We start from the raw sequence: 14,509 nt of genomic DNA on the forward strand, positions 1-14,509 counted from the left end.
AGAGGAGCAGGAGAGTTGACGTTTTGAGCATAAGCCCTCCTGCTCCTCTGATGCTGCCTGACCGGCTGTGCTTTTTCCAACACCACACTTATCGACTCTGACTCTCCAGCGTCTGCAGTCCCCACTTTGTCCATTTTTTAAAATACTGGCAAGGCAAACATTAAATTCAAGCCAAGACTCTAGATATTTTTAAAACTGCCAGGCATCCTATTTGGTTTTAAACTTCATAAAGATTGACAAACGTAAATTCCGCAGAGTCATGTAGATTTGAAACGTTAGCTTGCTCTCTCTTTATGGATGCTTCCTGACCTACTGTGATTTCCAGTATTTTTTATTTCAGCTAAATTTTGGAAAGTTCTTGTTCCTAAGAATAATAGTTTGACCACTCTACAACATAAACCTGCCTGAAATTCATTCAGAATGATAGATATCCCCTAGGATTATTCCCTAGGAGCTTGTGTACTGTGGTCCTCCTGCAGCCTACACCCAAGTATGTTTTATCGCTCAGTAAAACAGTCAACTTAAAGAACATTACAAAATGGGCCAGAGTTTGCAATAAGCATTAGGCTTATGGTGACTCCAGCCCTTTCACCAACCCAACCCACCTGAACTCACCAATCCCACCTCCCCTCCAGCCAAAACCCACAACTTGCATGTGCAGTTAAATACTGAGATCTGTAAGTTGTCACAGATATTTCTCAAGTTTTCTTAACTGACTGTAATGTGCTGTGGAACATCTTGAGGTTTTGAAATGTTTCATATATATTGTCATATTTTCTGATCTTTGTTTGTTCTGAAGAAAGATAATGCTCATTCTCAGTTTTTTTACTGTCTTTATTGAATCTCTAAACCAGTACAAGGCCTGGGAAAGTTGAAGTGGAAACATTAATCTGGTCACCCTAATCATATACCCTGCAAGGGCTCCTGAAGTGCACTCTGCTCTCTCCCTTCCCTCTCTAAGTTACCACAGGATGTTCAACTTGCTCCCCATCTCCATCTCCAACCCTCACTTTGACCAGCTATTAAAACACCTTTCTTGATATCAAAACACATGCTCACATTCACAGCTAATAGAGGGTTAGCTTCGTTGATGTTACGAACATGACAATACAGGATATTCTAAAGATATTAGAGTCATAGAGAAAAACAGCATGGAAACAGACTCTTCGATCCAATCCGTCCATGCCTATATTCCAAATTCTAACTTAATTATTGTTCAGTGATTATAGATTCCATTGTTTATTAAAACGTTTAGAAATATTTTGATGGAGACTGACAGCACAGTTGATTAGCAAATTCATTCTCTTTTCCTTTATTCACTCATGGGACATGGGTGTCGCTGGCTGGGCCCAGCATTTATTGCCCATCCCTAGTTGCCTCTTGAGAGGGTGGGGATGAGCTGCCTTCTTGAACCGCTGCAGTCCACCTGTTGTGGGCTGACCCACAATGACCTTGGGGAGGATGTTGACCCAGTGACACTGAAGGAACGGTTTTTTTTTTCCCCAAGTCAGGGTGGTGAGTGGCTTAGGGGGGAATTTATAGGTGTGGCGGCATTCCTATGTACCTGCTACTATTTTCCTAAAAATTCCTGCTCAGGAATCCTTTTAAAATAAAAGATTAAAAATCTTGTGAAAAAAATCTTTTGCACTATACGTTACTGGCCTTCTGCAGAATTTACATAAAACTGATGATTTAGGCAATGAACACTTTACTTTATCTCTTAATAAAATCATACCTTACATAAGTACATCAGGGTAATAGATGCTATACGCCTTTCGTCTGTCCTACCTTTATGTAATAATTGCAGTTAAGCTAATGCTGTAAACAATCCTATAAGATGCTTACATATTATCAGGAAAACAAGCACCACTGAAAGGGCAGAAAAGACACAGTCTTTCTTGAATAAATTTACAAATCTTGAACTGTTCACTAAATTAGTTCAAAAGTTGAAAAACAATTGTGTTGTTATCCTCTCTCTCTCAAAGAGTGTTTCGCTCTGAGCAATGTCAGTGTGAAGTTGCAGTCGGAAACAGACAATGCTTGGTACTTAACACACAACCAGGTTACGTTGAAGGGATAATCCTCTAAAACCTTCAATCCAAAACAATTGGAACGTTGTTAGGCATCTTTAATTTCAACTGAAAACTCAGAAATACTCCAGAAATAACACACTGTCTCTATACATCAAAGGAATGTCTAATTAGTGTGTTACATGGATGGAATCCTGTCAAGAGGAATGCTAATTGGAATTGTACTTCTTTCAAATGCAGTTAATCAGATTGATGGACATCAAGGGTTGAAAATTAGGTTATTACCATTGAGAACCAACTGGTGAGCCAAGAACAGAAAGGTACAATGCTGCTGAACTGAAAGAATGTAAGTCATAAATTTAGGTCTGCTGCTGATAATTTCTCAGCTTCAGTGCTTCAATCAATCTTGCAGATAATGTAGGTGTTCCTTCTAATCAGAGTTAATTCACATTCTTCTCTATTTACCTGCATGATGTAACCCTGGGCTGCATTGATAGTTCCTTCTTTTACTCTGGACTGGATGTCTGCACCTTTTGATCTGATTTGATTTGATTTATTATTGTCGCATGTACTGAGATACAGTGAAAAGTATTGTTTTGTGTGCTAACCAGACAAATCTACCTTACATAAGTACATCAGGGTAATAGAACAGAATGTGGAATATAGTATTACAGCCACAGAGAAGGCGAGGAGATAGATCAACTCTAATATGTGAGAGGATTCTTCAAAAGTCTGATAACAGTGGGGAAGAAACTGTTTTTTGAATCTAGTTGTATGTGTATTCAAACTTTTGTATCTTCTGGCCAATGGAAGAGGGTGGATGAGGGTATAACCAGGGTAGGGAGATGTATCTTTGATGATGTTGGCTGCCTTCCTGAGGCAGTGGGAAGTATAGATGGAACGGGCTGGTTTTCGAGATGGACTGGGCTGTGTTCACACCACTCCGTAATTTGCACATAACCTCATGAGCTTCTCCAACTTTCCAGAAGGAATAACCAGAAAATGCTCAATGAGATACAGCCTGATACAAAATAATAATTGCTTTAATTCACAATAAGGTAAAGATGGTGACCTCTAACCGTCCTCCAGCACTTCCATCCACATAGCACTCTGTGCCAATGGGCTGTTCCCTGGGACACACACTGAGACAAACATCAAATGTGCCTGGAGGTCTATCACTCTTTGGTCTGACTGAAACTTGCTGGTCTTACAGTATAAAGAGTGAACCTCAACTGAATGTTGTAGACTGGCACATTCAAAGGTACGGGACAATGTGCTGAGGGATGAACTATAATGTAGGGAAGTTCCTGCCAAAGGTGCAGAGTGGAAAGATCACTGTCTAAGGTCTGAGGGTCAATTACATTTCAAGATATCCTTGTCATCTTAAAGGGAATCTAAGTAGTTTCCTTTCATGTTTAGAAAATACCTGTTTTGGATTTAGTTTCTAAGGAGGAATGTCAAAATTCCATTACATTTTCTGTAAAGTCTGTATAGAACTGTTCTGTACTTGCATATACCTAGAAATAATTTATGAATAAAATATGTTTTTGAAAAAAAAACCTGCCAATTAGGCTCAACTAAAACTCTTGTGTCTAATTGATTTAGAAAGGGGCTGATTTCTCAGCATAACCTGTGTCTCAGTTTGTTCTCTTTCCTTTGTCATCATCCTGAAGCAAAAATGAAAAGGCCCTTATTTTACCAAGAAATTAGAGAGTTCCTAATAGAATGGGTGGGACCAAGTTATCAATTCCAAAATATGTTAATGAATTACTTATTGTTTACATGGTTTGGGGAAAAGAATATTAGCATATTACATATTAACATTCTAACATACTTTCCGTTAATGCTCAACATTTTCATCCTAGCTTCTTTCTATGGCAAAGAAATCAAAAGATCACAAAATGGGACAGTGCACTTGAGAGAAAAAAATAAACTGTTCCCCTGGGTGAGCCATTTTTTTCCCCTCAAGTTTGATGGTGTCAATTAGTTTAAAATGTATCTTGGGCAGTAGTTAGCTGACAAGGAATATTATGTCCTCTTTATGGACACTAAATGTGCAATTTTTCAAAACCCACGGGCTAGTAACTTCACTTTGGTTTAAACTGGATTTGTATAAACACTTTTCAAAATGCTGCTCTCTTCCACTGGACAGCCCCACCATTGTCAAAATCAGTATTCAGTCACAAAGGACAGTGATCATTATGTTCTCTTGGTGTTCAAAACAGCAGCATCTTATATGATTCTGAGTGTTACTACTGCTGAGACCACCTATTGTAATGTCTCAGCCTCTACTTTAACCCAGTCCTCATCCGTACCCGTGTTACTGTGAGATACGCTGACTTTGATGCATTCATGGAGAAAGTGAGGACTACAGATGCTGGAGATCAGAGCTGAAAAATGTATTGCTGGAAAAGCGCAGCAGCACATTTTCAGCTTTGATGCATTCACGGCTGGTTTCCCTTGCTGCATCTTTCATAAACTTGAGCTCATCAAAAACTCTCCTGCTGTGTCCTGCCTTCCTCTACATCCTAGTCATCCCTCATCCCTCTGCGCTAACTGATCTGCAGTGTTTCCTGATCCAATAACTCCTCAGTTCAAAACCCTTAGCACATTTACCATCATGACAGTGCCCTTCACATCTCGATAACCTCCTCCATTCCTATATTTCCTTTTGGTTCCTGGCTATTTACGCATTCCTGATTTTCATTGTCCCCACTCTGATGGCTGTGCTTTTGTGTGCCTGTGCTCTAAGCTCTGGAATTTCCTTCATTAACCTTTCCACCTCTCTCTCTCCTCCTTTAAGATGCTCTTTAATGATCCCGATCTTGGTGTGAAGGGGACAGTTTCACAATTTGGGGATGACCCAAGAATTGGAAAAATTATATATTGCGAGTGCAGAGCGGAACGGGACTCCAAAAGGACACAAACAAGTTGATGGAGTGGGTGGAGAAGTGGCAGATTTGGTTCAATGCAGAGAAGTGTGAGATGATGCAATTTAGTCGGAAGAACATTGAACGTCAATATAAAATAATTCTAACAGGGGATGCAGGAACCTGGGTGTATACACACACAGATCATTGAAACTGGCAGGACAGGTAGAGACTGCAATTAATAAAGGATACACAGGTTAAAAACAGAAATCGCTGGGAAAACTTAGCAGGTTTGGCTGCATCTGTGGAGAGAAAGCAGAGTTAACTTTTTGGGTTAGGTGTCCCTTTTTCAGAACTGATTGTAGCTATGGAAAGATTGGTATATATGCTGAGGATTGGGGGGAAGGGGGAAGGACTAAATGATGGGTGAAGATGGAGCCCAGAGGGAGAGAAAAACAGTTGGGCAAAGGAATGGCTAAGGGTCAGCTGGGAGAGTGGATAGTTGCTAGTGGGGACCGTTACTGGCTGACAATGGAATGGTTGTAGTCGCAGCCCATGTGATGACACCAAACCCCACACTGCAGACCTTGTAATCAGTAGGTAGGGAGTAGCTGTTCCCACTCCTAAAAGGGACAAGGATGAGTAAGTATAGTTTTAAAGGGATATGTACATGAAGCAAGGGTGACTTTAGAAACAAACTTTTTCACACCGTGGATGGTTAGGATACAGAATGCACTGCCTGGAAATGTGGTAGAAGCAAGTTCAATGGAGGCATTCAAGAGGGGAAACTTGGTGAATATTTGGATAATAATAATGTGCCGGGGATATGGAGAAAGAGCAGGAGTTTGGCAGGAGGTAATGATGCATATTTGAAGGCATCTTGGGCTGAATGGCCTCCTTTGTGATACAGTGATTAACTAAACTTTGGACCTTTTTTTAAACTCATTCATGGGATGTGGGCATCACTGGCTGGGCCAGCAATTATGATCCATCCCTTGAGAAGGTGGGGGTGAACTGCCTTCTTGAACTGCTGCAGTCCATGTGCTGCAGGCTGACCCACAATGCCCTGGGGGAAGGAATTCCCCTGTTTGATAAAACTCCCCTGAAGCACCCTGGGATATTTTACTTCATTACAGTGCTATGTAAACACAAGTGATCACAGTAAAACTCTTCAATACAAGGTAACCTAAACCGTAAATAATTTTAAAAGGACAAATCTCTGTGCAGTTGAGCTGCAGCCTGTGGGTAATTAGGGCACTGAAGAAATAAATCTGCAGATGGAATCAACTGTACTTATCAATTATTAAAGTGGACAATTGTGCTGCATGATCCTTCTGTATTGATTAAGATTAATGTGTTGGACAACCACACGTAGTAGTCGGATTTCACTTTGCTAACTGTGTTGCAATGTCAAGAGAAAAATAAATATCATCTGTTGTTACATGAGTTTCTGACATTCACCTTCCCAACCTAATGGAAAAAAACTGGAATAATAATGTAGCTGTGAGTGATGACACATGCTGCAGAAATGATCAGTGCCCCTGGAAATAGGGATGTGTACATAATAAATTGTCATTGTTTCAGCTACAGTATTGGTAGGAGGACTTAAGTTTGGAAGGATTGTGGAAAGTAGATTTCTTTCAGGTTTTGCAGAAACAACTGGAGTAGTTTCTTTCAAAGAGAATACTGACAGTTCTCTGTGGGGACACTTTTTTTAACAAGGCTTCATAAAATCCCATGACTGGGAATAATAATGGAGGTGGGTTAGCTCAGCGGGCTGGATGGCTGGTTTACAACGTAGAGTGATGGTATGGGTTCAATTGCTGCACTGGTTGAGGTTACCATGAAGGACCCTGCTTCTGAACCTCTCCTTCTTGCCTGAAGCATGCTGACCCTCAGGTTAAACCCCCACCAGTCACCTTCTCTAATGGGAGAATGGGACTATAGAGACTTGAACATTTTATTTCTTTGTAACAGACTAATATGTACTGTATATGGGATCCTCTGGAATCTAATTCTTTTTTTCAAAATCAATTCTTTATTTGATGGTCCATGGAAAATTTTAAAGAGTAGGTTCAAAAGCAGGGTTTTTTTTGACATATGGGATTAAGAGCTGGATATTCCAAGGAGTAGCGATCTCTCACATCTGACAGAAGATTCTGATCAGAGCTCTTTCAGAAATATGGAGCTGTCTTTAAATCTGACAGGTCCCTCGTAGTGTAGAACCAACGGGGCAAACCCCCTCCCCCCCCACCTTACAGCAGTCAGTTCTGTGACATAAAGGTCCAGCATCACAGACAGCCCCTTTGACAGCACAGAGACAGGCCCTTTGACCCAAACTGGTTCCATGCCGACCAAAATATCCACCTACACTAACTCCATTTCCCTGAACTTGGCCCATATCCTTCTAAGGAGAAAGTGAGGTCTGCAGATGCTGGAGATCAAAGTTGAAACTTTATTGCTGGAACAGCACAGCAGGTCATGCTGCCTGACCTGCTGTGCTGTTCCAGCAATATAGTTTCAACCCATATCCTTCTAAACCTTTCCTATCCATGTATTTGTCCAAATGCCTTTTAAATGTTAATGTGCCACCTCAACAACCTCTGCTGGCAGCTCATTTCATATGCATACCACCCTCGGTGTAAAGAAAGTTGCCCCTCAGGTTCCCTTTCATTCTTTCCCCTCTAACCTTAAACTGATGCCCCTAGTCCTCGATTCCCCAACCCTGGGAAAAAGACTGATTGCATTCACTCTATCCATGCCTCTCAGGATCCTATATATGTCTGTAAGGTCCCCCCTCAGTCTCCTAAATAAAAAGAAGTCCTAGCTTGTCCAACCTCTCCATATAACTCAGACCTTTGAGTCCTGTCAACATTCTTATAAATTTCTTCTGCACTCTCTTCAGTTTAATAACATCCTTCCTACAGCAAGGTGACCAAAACTGAACACAATACTCCAAGTGCGGTCTCACCAACATCCTGTACAACCGCAAAATAATTTCCCAACTTCTATACTCAGTGCCCTGACTGATGAAGGCCAGTGTGCCAAAAGCCTTCTTCACTGCCCTGCCTCCCTGTGACTCCACTTTCAGAGAACTGTGAACCTGAACTCCAGGGTCCCTCTGTTCCACTACACTCCCCAAGGCCCGACCATTCCCCATGGAACGCCTAGCTTGATTTGACTTTCCAAAATGCAAGACCTCACACTTATCCATATTAAACTCCATTTGCCATTTCTCGGCCCACTTCCCCAGCTGATCAAGGACCTGCTGCAATTTCCAATAACCTTCCTCACTGTCCACGTCATTGCCTATTTTAGTGTCATCTGCAAACTTACTAATCATGTCTTGTACATTCTTATTCACATCATTGATATACATCACAAACAGCAAAGGGCCCAGCACCAACCCCTGAGGCACTCCACTAGTCACAGGCCTTCAGTCTGACAAGCATCCTCCCACTATTACCCTCTGCTTCCTACCATCAAGCCAAATGTGTATCCAATTCGTCCAGGATTTCATGTGATCTAACTTTCAAGAGCAGCCTACAATGTGGAACCTTATCAAAGGCCTTATTGAAATCCATATAGACTACGTCTACTGCCCTGCCTTTGTCAACCTTCCTGGTCACTTCATCAAAGAACTCTAACAAATTTGTGAGGCATGACCCCACACTCACAAAGCCATGCTGACTGCTCCTAATCAAACCCTGTCTTTCCAAATGCATGTATATTTTATCTCCCAGAATCTTCTCAAGTAACTTACCACCACAGATATTAAGCTCACTGGGCTACAATTCCCAGGTTTTTCTTTGCAGTCCTTCTTGAATAAGGGCACAACATTCTCTACCGTCCAGTCTTCCGGGACCTCACGATGATGATGCAAAAATATCAGCCAGGGCTCCTGCAATTTCTTCTCTAGCCTCTAGCAGTGTTCTTGGATATATCTAATACATCCAACACCTCCTTGACTCTGGTATGGACTGTCCCCAAGATATCACCACTGACTTCCCCAAGTTCTCAAGTCTTCACGTGTTTCTCCACGGTAAACACAGAGGAGAAATATTCATTGAGAACCTCGCCAGTCTTCTGCAGTTCTACACATACATGTCCACTTTGGTCCTCGAGGGGCCCAATCTCTCTCTAGTTACTCTTTTTCCTTTAATCTACTTAAAGAACTTCTTTGGATTCACCCTGCTCTTCTCAACCAAGACTATCTCGTGCTCCCTTTTCACCCTCCTGATTTCCTTCTTCAGTAAACTCCTGCATCCGTATATACCTCCAGGGATTCCCATGATCCCAGTTTCCTGTACCTGAGCCATGCCTCCATTTTTCTGGTGAAAGCCTCAATATCTCTTGCCATCCAGGGTTCCCTATTCCTGGTAACCTTGCCCTTCACCCTCATAGTAACATGTAGATCTTGAACTCTAGCCATCTCACTTTTAAAAGCCTTCCAGATAAATGCGAGGTGCTGCATTTTGGGAAAGCAAATCTGAGCAGGACTTATACACTTAATGGTAAGGTCCTAGGGGGTGTTGCTGAACAAAGAGACCTTGGAGTGCAGGTTCATAGCTCCTTAAAAGTGGAGTCGCAGGTAGATAGGATAGTGAAGAAGGCGTTTGCTTTTGCGTTCCTTTACTGGTCAGAGTATTGAGTACAGGAGTTGGGAGAGCATGTTGCGACTGTACAGAACATTAGTTAGGCCACCTTTGGAATATTGCATGCAATTCTGGTCTCCTTCCTATCGGAATGGTGTTGCGAAACTTGAAAGGGATCAGAAAAGATTTACAAGGATTGGCAGGGTTGGAGGATTTGAACTATAGGGAGAGACTGAACAGGCTGGGGCTGTTTTCCCTGGAGCATCGGAGGCTGAGGGGTGACCCTGTAGAGGTTTACAACATCATGAAGGGCATGGATAGGATAAATAGACAAAGTTTTTTCCCTGGGGTGGGGGAGTCCAGATTTAGAGGGCATAGGTTTAGGGTGAGAGGGGAAAGATATAAAAGAGACCTAAGGGCAACCTTTTCACACAGAGGGTGGTACATGTATGGAATGAGCTGCCAGAGGAAGCGGTGGAGGCTGGTACAATTACAACATTTAAAAGGCATTTGGACGGGTATATGAATAGGAAGGGTTTGGAGGGATATGGGCCGGGTGCTGGCAGGTGGGACTAGATTGGGTTGGGATATCTGGTTGGCATGGACGGGTTGAACTGAAGGGTCTGTTTCTGTGCTGTACATTTCTATGACTCTGACACTTGCCAGACGTTCCTTTTACCTGCAAACAAACTACTCCAACCAACCCCTGCAAGCTCCGTCTAATTCCATCAAAATTCATCTCACCCCAATTGAGAACTTGAACCTGTGGCCCAGTTTTGTCCCTCTCTGTAACTATTTTAAAACTAATAGAACTATGGTCACTGGTCCCAAAGTACTCCCCCACTGTCACCTCCGTCACCTGTCTTGCCCTATTTCCTAAGAGTAGGTCGAGTTTTGCCCCTTCCCAAGTAGGACCCTCTATATACTGTTTAAGGAAACTTTCCTGAATGCACTTAACAAATTCCACCCCATCTAATTAAAATCCCCTACTATGACAACCCTATTGCTCCTGGAAGTCTCCCCAGTCTCCCTGCATATTTGTTCCTCTAATTCCCGTTGACCATTTGGGGGCCTATAGTACAGCCCCAATAATGTCACCATCCCCTTCTTATTTCTTAGCTCCATCCTCAAAGCCTCACTGGATGATCCGTCAGTTACTTTATCTCTGGTTACTACTGTGATTCTCGCTTTAACAAAAAGTGCAACTCCCCTCTCTTCTTTCCAACACCCCTGTCCTACCTAAAGCACCTGTACCTTGGTACGTTAGGTTTCCAGTCCTATCCCTCCCTTAGCCATGTTTCTGTAATGGCTATAATATCCCAGTCCCACATACCTATCCATGCTCCAAGTTCACCAGCCTTACCGGTCAGCCCTCTTGCATTGAAATAAATGCAATTTAATCCAACAGGCATTCCTTGCTCCCTGTCATGTTCCAGCCTGACCTGTCCCTTCATGTTACTATTTCTGATTGCTGTATCTCCTTCCAGCCTTGCACTTGCCTCCATGCTGTTGAGAATCCCACCCCCCCTGGCAATTGAGTTTAAACCCTCCCTTGCAGCACTAGCAAACCTGGCCGCCAAGATGTTAGTCCCCCTTGAGTTCAGATGTAACCATCCCTCTTGAACAGGTCACCTCTGCCAATGATCGAAAAATCTGAATCCCTGCCCCCTGCACCAATTCTTTAGCCATACATTCATCTGCCATATCCTCCTGTTCTTACCCTCACTAGCACGTGGCACTAGAAGTAACTTGGAGATTCCTACCGACGAGGTCCTGGATTTTCACATTTTTCCTACCTCTCTATACTCACTCCGCAGGACCTCACCCCTAGTTCTCCCTATGTCATTTATGCCAACATGCACAATAACTTCTGGCTGTTCACCCTCCCCCTGGAGGTCATTCTGCAGTCGCTCCAAGGCATCCTGGACCCTGGCCCCGGGAGGCAACACACCATCCTAGAAACCCATTTGCGGGCACAGAAACTCCTGTCTGTCCCCCTAACTATCAAGTCTCCTATCATGAAGGTCCTGTTTAACTTAACCCTTTCCCACTGTACCCAAGAGGCGTTTGTAGCTGCTTTCCCCTGAACAGTCATCCCCTCCAACAGTATCCAAAATGGTAGACTTGCTTTCAAAGGGAAAAGCCACGGGGGATTCCTGCATTCTCTGCCTACTCCCTTTGCCTTTCCTAGTGGTCACCCAGCTACTCTCTGCTGCACCTTAGTTGTGACCACCTCACTAAAACTCCTATCTGTGAAGCGCTCAGCATCTCGGATAATCTGGAATGCATCCAGCTCCAGCTCCCCACCATGGTCTCCCAGGAGCTGCAGCTGGGTGCACTTCTCACACGTGTGGTCATCAGGGACGATGGAAGTCTCCCTGAGCTCCCACATCCTGCAGGAGGAACATGTGACTGCCCTAACTGCCATCTCAACCGCTGTAAGACTAAAGAGGAAAGTTAAAAAGACTTTAACTGAGCTGACCGGTACTATTTCTGAGCTGCTGCTCTCTGACGCCTCTTGCTACTTACTCTGCTACCAACAAATTTTGTAACAGCACATCTCTCTACAGTTTTTTGTTTCGTTAGAGGAGGAGGGAAACACTACTATGATGTAGAGTTTGGGTCTTAAGCACTCCTTTATACCAAGCCCACAATGATCTACTCTTGAGTGCAGGTGACTGCTTCCAGGCTGTCATGTTTACTCCAAAGTGATGCCTCTCCCTTTTGAATGCCCTCTGCTCCTGTGAAAGACTCGGCTAAATACATTGTAAGGTGCCTGTTTGATAACAGTGCCTACAGGATATGGAAGTAGGCAATTAAGGCACCAGATGGGTAAGGGTGTCAGGTACCGGGGGGGGTAGGGTGCCAGATGGACAGAGTGGCAAGGGGACCAGGTTGAGGGTTTCAGGTAAGTTGGGTTAGGTGGGAAATATCGTCTCTGGCAGGGTTTAGGTGGGTTGTGATGGGTTCCAGAGGAGGGTCTCTGATCCCAGGGAGAGGGTGTTGTCAGGTCCTGGGGTGGGGGTGAGTCTGGCCATTGCAAAATGTAGGTCAAATGTTTTAGAAAATGTTTGTGAAATTGCATTTTGGTAAAACAAGGGAAAGACTTATACAGAGTTGAGACTGTGGTGCTGGAAAAGCTCGAATAAGCCCGAAACATCGATTCTTCTGCTCCTCGGGTTCTGCCTGACCTGATGTTCTTTTCCAGCACCACACTCTCGACTCCGATCTCCAGCATCTGCAGTCATCACTCTCTACTAGCAGGACTTATACATTTAATGGTAGGGCTGTGGGGAGTGTTGTCGAACAGAGTGACCTAAGGGTTAGCTCTTTGGAAGTTGCATCACAGGTAGACAGGCTGGTTAAGAAGGAGTTTAGCACACTTGACTTCATCGCTCAAACCACTGAGTAGAGGAGTTGGGACATCATGTTGAGGTTGTACAGGACGTTAGTGAGGCCACGTTTGGAGCACTGTGTCCAGTTTTGATTGTCCTGCTATTGGAAGGATATTATTAACTTGGAGAGGGCTCAGAAAAGATTTACCAGGATATTGCTGGGAATGGAGGGTTTCAGTTATAAGGATAGGCTGGGACTGTTTTTACTGGCGCATAGGAGGTTGAGGGAAGATCTTATAGAGGTTTAAAAAATCATGAAGGGCATGGATAAGGTGAATAGCAAAGGTCATTTCCCCAGGGTAGGGGAGTTCAAAAGTGGAAGGCATATTTTTAAGGTGAGAGGAGAAAGATCTAAAAGGGAACTGAAGGGCAACATTTTCACACACACAATAGTTTGTCTGTAGAATAATCAGGCAGGAGGAGTGGTAGATGTAAGTACAGTTACCAACATTTAATTATAGACACCAGATTATAGTCCAACTGGTTTATTTGAAATTGCAAACTTTCAGAGTTCAGTTCCTTCCTCAGGTGTGGTATGATAGGGAGGTATAAAACAAAAAGTTAACAACTTTAAAATTAGCTGCCCTTGTTGAATCCTTTAATCAGTAAGGAGGTAGACTGCTGGTTAAAATGAGATGGCAGAGCTTCTCAGCGCACTCTGTGCTGCATTGAATTGAATTGATTGTCACGTGTACCGAGGCACAGTGAAAAGCTTTGTCTTGCGAGCAATACAGGCAGATCACAGAGTTAAGTCGCATAGATAGTAAATAATAGGTAAACAGGGGTAAAAACAAAAACACAGGTACAGGTGAATGTTAAGAGTTTCTGAGTCCATTCGATATTCTAACAACAGTAGGGTAGAAACTGTTTTGAAACTGGCTGATGTGTTCTCCTCGATGGTAGAGGTTATAGAAAAACACTGCCAGGCTAGAATGGATCTTTGAGAATGCTGGCGGCCTTTCCTTGACAGCGGGCCTGGTAGATGGATTCTATAGATGGGAGGGTGGCCTTTATGATTGTCCGGGCCGAGTTCACCACTCTCTGTAACCGTCTCCGATCTTGAATGGTACAGTTACCATACCAGGTAGTGATACATCCAGACAGATGCTCTCGATGGCGCACCTATAAAAGTTGGCAAGGGTATTTGCATCATGTCAAATTTCCTCAGCTGCTTGAGGAAGAAGAGATGTTATTGGGCCTTTGTAACCAATGCGTCCACATGAAGAGTCCAAGAAATCTGGTTGTGGATGACCACTCCCTTGACACTCTCCACTCGTTCCACCCCAGTGCTGTTAATGTGTAAGGGGGGCATGAGTATCATCCTGCTGAAAGTCAATAATGAGTTCCTTGGTTTTGCCGGCATTGAGAGCTAGATTGTTCTCAGTGCACCATTTTTCCAGGTCTTCCCCCTCCCATCGGTAGTCTGTTTCGTTGCTATCTGATATTCGACCGACTATGGTGGTGTCATCAGTGAACCTGTAAATGGCATTAGTCTGGTATTTGGCGACGCAGTCATGGGTATACAGTGAGTACAGTAGGGGGCTGAGTACGCACCCCTGGGGGGCTCCAGTGTTGAGCGTTAGTGAGGATGAAATATTGTCCCCAGTTTTCACTGATTG

The sequence above is a fragment of the Chiloscyllium plagiosum genome, chromosome 13 (genome assembly GCF_004010195.1).
Source record: "Chiloscyllium plagiosum isolate BGI_BamShark_2017 chromosome 13, ASM401019v2, whole genome shotgun sequence".
Lineage (NCBI taxonomy): Eukaryota > Metazoa > Chordata > Chondrichthyes > Orectolobiformes > Hemiscylliidae > Chiloscyllium > Chiloscyllium plagiosum.